The sequence below is a fragment of the Lates calcarifer genome, linkage group LG10 (genome assembly GCF_001640805.2).
Source record: "Lates calcarifer isolate ASB-BC8 linkage group LG10, TLL_Latcal_v3, whole genome shotgun sequence".
NCBI lineage: Eukaryota > Metazoa > Chordata > Actinopteri > Centropomidae > Lates > Lates calcarifer.
The window spans coordinates 14299941-14311045 of NC_066842.1; positions in this window are offsets into that span (position 1 = coordinate 14299941).

Consider the following 11105-nt stretch of genomic DNA (forward strand, 5'->3'; position numbering starts at 1 on the left):
ATTTATACTTTGGCAGGACCCACTTTAAAAATACACATAGGCCAAGGACGTAGTGCTTCCATGATGTTTAAGGACAGGGCCAATCAGCGCTCTGTATCAAAATGGCTTATTCTAATGGCATTAAATTGCTGATTGTTTTGGCTCTAGAAAGCCATGAAGCATCCCTAGTGAGGGGAACTCTCACTGAAAGAGGTTAGACAGAGTTTCATTAAGGTTATCTGTCATTTAGCTGATTGGATGCCTAAAAGAGACAAGGGCTAGTTTAAAGTGTGAGAGCAACTCAAGTGAAGTTTTCAGTTTATAGAAAAAGATTTAATGTACAGTGTGATAACCAGTGCTGATAGTCGCTGTAGTTGTGCTAATATGGTATTACTGTGTGTAATTTGTTGACTCTACAATATTCCTGTTAACTGGTGAAAAAGTAATTCGTACAAAATGTTACTGCTTAATGTGATTCGGTGGTCAGCTACTGAAAACAAATATATTCTAACTAGGCTGGGTGTTAAAACTAGATCTGAAACACACACACATGCACACACATGCATACACACAGAGCACAGAGTACTTATGCTGACACTCACAGGGTGAAAATTAGGATAATGACAGTCATCTAGCAGCGAAAATAAGAGCTGGATGTCTCCTTACTGGAGTCAGGCTGAGAGAGCGCGAGCTCATCAGAGAGAGAATAGAGTGAGATGAAACTCGCCCGGACTTGGCAGAGGCCAGTCACAGAGGTGCTTGATGATGAATAGGGGGCAGACTCACCGCTTTAAATCAACTAATGGCGTGTGTGTGTGTGTGTGTGTGCGTGTGTGCATGTTTGTGTGTGTGTATTTGTATGCCTGTACTCATACTGGACAACCGTGTCTTGTCCATCTTAGCTCCTGACACTCAGAACAGTTAAGTGGGCAGACCAGTTCATTATCACATGTTTTAATATTTAATTTTGCGATTTGATAAAAAATGATGTTTCATTAATGAGGTGATCCATCCCTGGATATCAACAGTCATCCAAACCAGGGCAGCGCTGTGGTATCAGAACTTCTTGCATTTCATCCTTGTTATGCTTCGGGTTACTCAGAGATGCAGCGTGTTGTTTTCTACTCCTCCACATGTATTTTTAGCTTATCTCTTAATCAGTATTATCTAGCGTGAGATTTTGTTATCTGCTTGTGCATGTATGCTTTAAATAGCACAGAAATCATTTCATTCCTGTCCATTAATCTCCCGTTTGGTTAATTATCACAGTTGCTAATTACAAACCTCTCGACTGAAGTAGACCTCTGCCTGTTCTTTCCCCTATTCTTCCTCTCCATTTCCTCTCCCTTCTTTTCTATGTTTCCGTTTGCAACATGGCAACATAGACAGACAGTTGCACAGAAAACTTAAATAAAGAGGAGGTTTAGCTATGACAAATTGATTAAAAATGTCCAGGAACATGCCCAAAACTCTACAGACCTGAGCAGACAGTGACATTGGATGAATCTCTAGCTATGCTATTAGATTACCACCCCCCCTCCCGTGTTTTTTGAGTGGATGTCTTGGTTGGCGCTGGCGATGTATCCCCGGCCGTCATGCTGCTATTTCTGCCCATGCCAGTCGCTCCAGGATGGTTGCTCTGAGAGAGGTGCTTTGAAGAGCTGTCCAGGTGAGAGCTTGGCAATGGCAGAGCTTTTTCTGCTCTTTCACAACACAGAGTGCCCTTCAGGGACTCAAATTGCCCTGCAGTGTTATGGATAATACTCAAATCCACACTAAAAATTGCACACAGACACATACACAAGAACTCACTCTAGAGCTTTCTATGCCTGCCCACAACTACTGTATGCACAAAGCATATGCGCACACTCTTTGAGGTACACAAACATTCATGCACACATACACACGCTCAGTCCCTTCACATATTAAAATAGCAAGTTGGACTAAACAAAAAAGCGGAAGACAATTGCTCTGGCATGAAACTTTCCCTTGGTACCATTTCAGACACTGAGAAAAAAAAACAAACTTAAGTGCTTTAATGGTTTATTTTTCTCTCTGGACTTCGGCTCTTCTCTCAGTCCACCTCTTTTTGTTTCCTCCTCTCATCCTCCTTTAATTTCACCTCCCCACTTCTAATCAGTAAAAACATAGCCAGACTACAGATGAGACCATATGCGCCTGTGTGTGTAAGTGTAATTATGTGTGTCTAATTATGTGTGCCGTTCTATTGGAAAATGCTGTGGAGAGGCAATGGTGGAGTAGTGAAAAGCGAACTCATCACTTGACAGATCTTCGGAGGCGCTCCCAAAATGCACATCTATTCCAAAAAGCTGCCGCTCTCTTCTCTCTCTTTCTGAGCCTCTCAAAGGACAGATCCTGTGTGGACTGACATTACTTCACAGGGGCAATGCCGTGTTTTTCTTTGCCCCTGATGTCTTTCTGTTGCTCGGTGAGAGAAGAGGAGCCAAGTCACTGGGTATGGTCCAACTGGACTCCCTTTTTTAGCTGTTTTAGGCTCAGAGTCAGTAAAGTCCCTCTGAAGTTATGGCAAGTATTGGGCCTCTACAACACATCCCAAGCTGTTTTCAGATAGAGTACAGTAACTCTGTTACCCTGTCCTATAAAATCCTTTACTTTCTATGGTTTGTGCCACCCAAACCTTTTAATACCACCAAGTAAAGTGTGGCCATTTACCTGAGTGATCTTGGGCCTCACATTGTTATGAACGGAATAGCTGGCCAGGAAGGGAGAGAAAATGCATCACTGGATGTTATTTTTTGGTTGCATAAGCAAACTCTAGATGTAGTATGGTAATGTGCTATGAATGGGCCTCGCAGCTTCTTTAAAACTACTTTATGTCCTGAACATCCAGCCAAGAATTCTGTCTAAGATTTGAATGCCAAACCAAGCGTGTCCTGAAAGACAATAACAGGCAAATATGCAATATACGCACATAGTAACACACGCAACCGCTTTCAAACAAACAACAGACAAAACCATTCAACTGATACATTTGCAGGCATTAACATATAAACACACATCCTATATGCACACAGACACACAAACCCAAGCAGACTGCTACCACAAGTGAACCAAAATTATGTGGGTAATAAATCATTTCCTGTTCACATAATCTCACAGATGACAAACAACATATAGCTCAGAATGTATTTGTTCTTGAAAGATTGTGTGTGCTTGTGTGTGTGTGTGCACACATTTTTCTCACAACCGATTTTTTTCATTTCCGGTATGTCTGTGTGTTTCTCTCCCTCTCTTTCTGTGTGTGTGCGTGTGTGTGTGTGTGTGTGTATGTAAGGTGAAGGGATATGTGTGAACTGTGGCATAGAGCCTTGGGGGTACAATTTCAAATCGCAGCCTTAAGGTGGCCTCCTCACTGATCGAGTTAAACAAATCAGTAACTGTGGTGCACCAGGTGAGCCAATGTGAATAGATGATATCATGATTTACTGGCTGCCAGGCATTGATATTGGGCCCTAAATGCTGACTTCTGACCAGTGACCTAAACAACAATTGTTATTTTTACTTGTGAGAATTCACATTTTACCAAAGAGTTTGAATTGAGAATACTATGATACTAAAATGTTCACAAAATGTACTTTTGACAAATTATTCCAGTAGCGGGACAATGCCTCAGTGTTCCCTCAATGTTGGCAGCCCTGAGTATGTAAATAAAAATCTACACCAATTCCTTAAAAGGGCTCTTTGTAAGTTTTCGCTGTCACTGAACATGGTTTCTTGCTGGGAATGAGAGGTAGTGATGGTTGCTTCCCAAGAGCTTCAGCCATCATTGCATTTACAATGCACGAGGTTAGAATACATCGTCTGAGCAGCGCTACTCCTTCAGGCAGACTGGATGCTAAAGTGAGTCACTATCGGAAAGTGACAAGACAGGCGGGCTGGGCCGCAGTTAGCTGGTTAGCATACTAACTTCAGTGATAGAACTAGAAGCAAAACACTACCATTGCTTTCCACAACATGCTGCACATGCAATGTTTCCTCTAGACTGGTAGGCAAACAGCTTTTAATGTAAACGTTGGCTGCGTAGCAATAGCAAAAACTTACATATAGCTCCTTTAAAACTTATGCAGTCCATTTTATGAGGGTGACACATGGTGTTTTTCTAAAATATCTTTAACTGGCTCCTTGGGATGGAGGTTTTCCTAGCAGTGCTTCAGAGAATACGCCGCCTTGCTCTTTGTCTTTTCTTCATCTAACTTCTGCAGTCAAAGTAGCAAGTGGACGATTTGTAGTTCAAGCTGGGCTGGGTCATGAATCTGTTTTGCATGCTGGCGCACAGTTTGTAGGGGCAGATCTGAAGTCAGTTTCATGTCTAAATTAGAGCACTCTGCAGCAACACATTGTAAATGAGTCTTAATGAGTTTCCCAGCCTTTATTTTCTGCACTGTTAGACAGCCCTATGGCAGCACTGAGATGTCAGCCTCTCCTGCTGGGGCTAATATCCTCCAACCACCATGATGACACTGCCACCAGTCATTCACATACACACAGGTAATTGCATGCTCCAGGCTTATATATATTTGTGTGTAAGTGTGTGTGTGTGTGTGTGTGTGTGTGTGTGTGTGAGAGAGAGAGAGAGAGAGAGAGAGAGAGACAGCTTGCTGTGTTCACTGGTAGATGTTGAAGGAGAGAATATCCAACATAAGGCAAGGAGGAATAGCATAGTTCTCTCAGGGTAACTGTTGACAAAGGACAACACATGATTTATAACCCAACAGTCTGGGTATGTGTCAGTGCATGTGTGTGTTTCAGTGTGTGCATATGTCATATTTAAACCCATCTCTGCCTCTTTGGGACACATATTTGTGTCCCATGTTAATGACAATGCATTACAAAACACCATATGCTGCTATGTGATATCCCATAGAAGATGCACGTGTTAAAGTCAAAAATCCATTTTAGTGTGAATGGTGTCTGTGTGTGTGTGTGTGTGCATGTGTGCATGCAGAAGTAATCATCTCATGACTCATCTGAATGCTAAATCTCTCTTTGAGACATCCATGCAAAACACCTCAAACCCTCATGTATGCTGCTAAACTCAAAAACAAAAATCATGCTCCCTTTTTTGCATTTTCATCAAACCGCTGGCAGCATCTGCCACAAAGACTTAGAGATCTGTTTGCTGAGTATGTGGGGCAGCATACATTAATCATAACGATATTGAGTGGAGTGGCAGATACTCATATCAGCATTTACATAAACAAGTGGAACAGGATATGAATCCAAATGATGTACCATGAAGTATGGATGATGTCAGACATGAATTGTGCCACAAATGCTGGAGAGCATGTAGGTGACAGGCAATCCAAGGAGCAGGGATAGGCTTGATGACAGAACACAGCAGTCACATTGTCTTCTGCCAGTCTATCTGACAACTGTAATTGGTTGTGTCTGAGGATGGTTGTATTCTGATGTTTTTGTGTACCTTGTGAGCTCGTTTCTCTAACTGTGGATTTAGTGTGTCTATATTCAAAGGGCAGGGGCTGATCTATGAATAGATTGTTATTGTAAAATATTCGAGGGACGGGTGCCAGTCTAATAAGGCTGCTAGGGATATGCTGAATAGAGCATCACAACAACTATATACACTGTAATCTGGGGGTGTTGCGTCACCTCTTATAGCTAATCTTCTTATGGTGAAAAAAGCAAGCAACAAGGATGCTGCTTAGCTGGGCAAAGAGGAAACAAATACATAAAAGAATCTGACTGTGAGTTTTTTTTTTCTCTGTCTGCTCTGTCTGTCTGTGTCTGTTTTTTCCTCTATCATTGTCTGTCCATCTGTTCTTGCCTAGCACCCATACACACTCCTTCTTGACCCTCTCCTGCACTTTTTATGTGGTTTTTTTTCTTGGGATGGCAATTTCAGTCTGCCCACCAGTCCATGACTTTGGGCCATTCTATAACATCTCAGCAGCTATTGGGGTTTGGGGTTAGGCATTCATGATCCCCTGCAAAACCCCAGCATGTTAGCATTGTCACTGTATGCATCTTAGCATGTTGATGTTAGCCTTTAGCTAAAAGCACCATTGCGCCTAAGGACAGCCCCAAACAATGCAGGTGGGAGAGGATGATGCATTTTCGCTACATTACAACTGTGTTTGTGTGCATGTGCTGTGTGTATCTGTGCATGTATTGCTAATCAATAGGTCGCAAGAAGCTGCTATCTTTATCTGTTTTTGTAACATTCAGTTGTAAATCCCTCAAGAGAATGTTCACCATCATGGTATTACACACAATTTCTCACTGTGCTGTCAGGCCACCCTCCCTGTGAGGGTTTTGCGTCTATGTTTGAGTCTGTGCGTGTTTGTGTATGTGTTTCTTTATAGCTGGAGGGGAAAAAGGCAAACTTGACGTTTAAGTGCAGGCTGGATAGAATACACATCAAGCAATATTTGTCAGAGCAGAAGCAAAGACGCAGCTTGTAAGGTGTGAAGCACTGACACATGTTATAATATCAGGAATCAGAAACTAGGGTATCAATACATGAAGCTCCTTCCATCCTTCTTGCTTTGAAGTCCTCTGTTTTCTATTTTTTTACTGTATAAACATGCTAACCCACACACTTACATACATTTGCTATGTGCAACTCTCACTATACATTTAGGTTGAATCTTTGGGCTGACTCAATTCTTTTTGGCTTTGAATAAATATATTTTGTGTGCTCAGAGAAAAGCATCACCTTGTCTTTCCCTCCCTCTCTTCCCCATCCCTCTTTCACCTCTTCCTGCCTCTGCCCCAGCTCTCATTCTTCACTCCCACCTTCTTCCTCCTCCTCGCTGAGTACAGGGCAGGGTAGCAGAACTGTCTCGTCTTTGAGACGTGAGGAGTTTGATCTTCAGAAAGTGGAATCTAGATAGCATGTCTTACTGTGCTTCTGGGATCTCTGTGTGTGTGTATGTGTGTGTATGTGTGTGTGTGTGTGTGTGTGCATGTGCACCCACGTGTGTCTACCTTACATTCCACATAAAGATAAAAGACCTAACCCCGACATTGCTCAGTTCTGCTAAGTAAAGCAACAGGAACAGTTCACAATTTCAGTGGCAGAACCCCAGCTCTGCCTTCATAACTCTCACAAAATACAGTCATGAGTCATATATATGGTATGTCATCAACTCATTACATACACATTCATTGACATCTACCTGTCATTGCTGTGTTATTTTTAGACTGAAAACAGTAAATAAATCTTGTTCAGCTAGGAGGCATATAAAACTGATAGATAGATAGATAGATAGATAGATAGATAGATAGATAGATAGATAGATAGATAGATAGATAGATAGATAGATAGATAGATGCTTGTTTTCACTTGAAAATAATTCTGTGTAAATGAATGGAACTGAGGTAATTCTATTTGTACAATTTTTTTTTGTTTTGTTTCGTGGGATAAAAGCTGGTAAACAGCTGGTCTCCTAGCTGCTTCACAGTAAAATGCAGTAAAGGGTTTTGTCCAACAAATGACAAAGAAATAGAACATCCTGACTGCGCGCTTCTAAACTAGCAAATTAGTGCACAATTTACAGGTAACCAGCTGCATTCTCATTTTCACTTGTGTTTCAGTGGATGGTGCTAGCAAATACAGGTTTTACTGCTCTGGAAAGAACACCTTTCATGTCATGCTTCTATTGATGAGCAGTTAAGATTAATAAATCAAATGATACAAGTGTCCTACAAACATCTCTGCACCTTTTTATTCTGTGCATAACATGATAAATCAAAGGCAATGTTTGGCCTTGATTTTGTCTTTTCAAAAAATTATTTCTTTTTAGCTGTCCATATTATAGAGCTTTCACCCTCCTGCTCTCTGTGAATACACTGCAGGAATGTCAGGGCTTCACTGAAATATGTGTGTGTCTGTATTTGAGTGTGTGCGTGTGTCTTTGTGTGCTCCCATTTGTGTATTTCTTGTATTTGTGCAGTGTGTTCCTAGCGTCTCTTTCAAACTTGAGATCTGCTGTAAAAAAATATTTCCAGGGGACCATGACCTGACCGCTTGACCACAACTTACCATTTCATCCTGTCAAACACATGACAACATTTTTCTTAAATCCTTCCCACCCACACAGTTTGGGTAGAGATTAGATAACTGATGTATTTCCTGCCTCACTGGAAGACATACATCCACAACAGGTGTAGCTCTTTTGACAGGAGTCGGTGTATTTCTGGAGGCTTGTGTGTGTGAGTGTGGGTGTGTGTGTGTCTCTTGCACATCTGTATATATCTTCACATTTGTGCGTTTGTGCCTGTGCACATGTTCAGGGAATAGGTGATGTGTGTTTGAAGTGCAGAAGCACCAAACCAAGTGTTGCATACTGTTGGATGGCTTTGTTGCCAGATGAAACAAAAAGAAAGAAAGAGAAAGAGAGAGAGAGAAATAGAGAAAGAGAGAGAGAGCTGAGAGACAGACAGTGCTGAACTTAAGTAACCCTCCTACAGTGTCTCACACTTTGAATTTAGCAAGAATTTAAGTTAAGAGTTTAACTTTCCTGATTGTCACTGCCTGAACTTCTGCTGAACACTCAAGCTGTGTCAAGGTAGAAGTAACAGCAACCTTCAGAGTGCTTTAACTCCTACAATTTCAGATAAACAACACTGTCAGTATGCCAGGCTAAAACATTGTGCTCATAGAGCAATGCAGAGTTACAGTGTGGTGTCTGAATGATATGAACAGCATATGCTTTTCCTTTTACAGAGGTTGCCTAGTCTTCATTTCTGAATGTGCCTGGGTGTGTGTTAACGCATAAATGCCTGTGTACAGGATACTATTTTGTTCACATTTAGCCTTAAACAGTATTACCAGACTTGTTCATTCCAGTGTGATGATGAAATTAACAAAAAGGTCACCGTCTTCTGGTAATATTCAACAAAACGTAATGCAGCCTAATCCTCATCTATTTAGGCATGTTGAAATATGTACAGATACAGAAAGACAATATTACAGAATCCTGTCTCCAGCTCTAGATCAATGTCAAAAGTATTTTATGCTTCAGTTTCTGAGACATGAGTCATGCACTTCCTATAGTTTGAGTTCATGAAAAGGTTCGGGTGAGGGTAAGATACTTTCATATTCAACTGATTTACTTTCCCCATGGCAGCATGCACTTTAACGCACAGTGGGTCTTTTAGCATAACCTTGATCCATGATTGGGGGCTGACTTCACTCCACTGTGTCAGAGCTGGAGGTACTGTACAAGCACTTTATCTAATTTTACCACATATTCTTCTCAGCCTTTTGTGGGTCTGTAACCCTATTCGAACTTTAAAAAATAAGCCATGCTAACACACGATTAATAAGTGAACAAATTTGTTGAGACAGTCAGACAGTCAGTGAATTCAATTCAATAAGTAAGTGTTACCCTATTAAAACGTTTATCTTATTTTGGTAAGTAACTGTTTTCCACAACAACACATTCTATGCTGTGCTAATGCTACGCTAATGGTAATTTAGCTGCAATTTATGTTCGGAACACAATTAGTCCAAGTGTCTTAATTTTTTTAAAATTGTGATTTAACTTATAGTTAAAGGAAATATTCATTTGTTTTTACACTTATATTTAGTGTTGAGTTAGTTTTAGAGGTGCCATGCTGGTTTTTTCCCCCATTTCCAGTCTTCCAGTGGTGCTAAGCTAAGCTAACCAGCTAGCTTCACATCCATTGTTTTATTAGTGTGTTGAATACTAAATGAGCAGCAAAGGGAAGATGCTTCTTTCAATCTACACTAGTCTCACCCTGGTCCAGCGTTACTATGTTACCTGCGATTTCACAGTCTACATACACACTCATACACACTTTGAAATGACTGCTGAGAGGTGTGGCTCCCCTATTGTGAAAACCATGTACTGCACACTGTACATGTGTGCACTTTTTTTAGTCTGTGTTACCTGTGGTTGAATTTGTACTGACACACACACACACACACACACACACACAGTAAAAGAAGCCTGTTTCCTATAAAGTAATAGAGTTACTTTATCAGCCTCTGTCTCCTCTGGTTTTTGTAGTTTCCTTCACTTGGTTGGATGCTGACATGTGGATAGCTACAGTGTTGAGGATGAGGTGGATGAATAAATCCACTGGTTTATCACTCTCAGCATGTGGTCCTGTTTATAGGCAGCCTGCGAGGGAATTCAAATCGACTCTGCTCTGGCTCTGACTCTGGGTTTCTATTGTTAGACCTGAAGAGATTGGGTACCTTTCTTTTGCCTCCTTCATTCCCCTGACTACATTTTCTTACATAGTTTCTCCTCTCCTGTTCTCCCTTCCTCGCTGCTCATAAAAGGCTGTTAAAATATATGGCTTAAGGATATTGAGTAGCTGGAATGCACTTGTTTTGGCCAGAGAACTGAATCAAAGATGTTCCTGTAAAAATTATAGTATAATTATAGTATTGTTATTGAAATGCATTACAACTGCTCACTGTCATTTTGAATAGTGGCAGTGGTATCTGATTGTGGTATTTTGTTGATATGACATCTTAAAATAGCATTAAATGATTTTTGGCCACTTGGGGGCAGCAGTTGTGTGTTGGGCAGATAGCGTACAATGGGTTCATCACTGTTAATTTAAGTGCTTTAAAATCAACACAATGAATTTAAAGATGCTAAAAAGCTAGAGCTGAGAGAAACTGCAGAGCTAGGTGATAATTCTCTGTGAGTTTGTCACTACGAGCAACACCTTTCAAACACAGAGACATACACGTCATTGGATGTAGCACTAATATAAAGATGCTGATTAGAGCAGCTTCAAGGATTTACAATTTAAAATGGCAGAGGGACATAATCTTGATTACCTCATGTGTTCTGTTATGTATCTTTTCTCCCCATTTCTCTGCTGACCGGAGGACGTTAAGGGGACTGTTAAAATTCTGACCATGGTGAAGTAACAAGGTGACCGACGGTCAGATGACGGTGAGGGGCTGTCAAATCATTCGCTACAGAGAAATACAGAGAGACTAGAAGGATGGGTGTTGTGGCCAAAGACAGGGAAACATCACCAAATGCATCCCAGACAATACTGGGCTAGAATACAAATAAATAATTTGTCCCATTAATCTCAACATGTTGTTGCAAAATTCTCAAAAGCCCAGT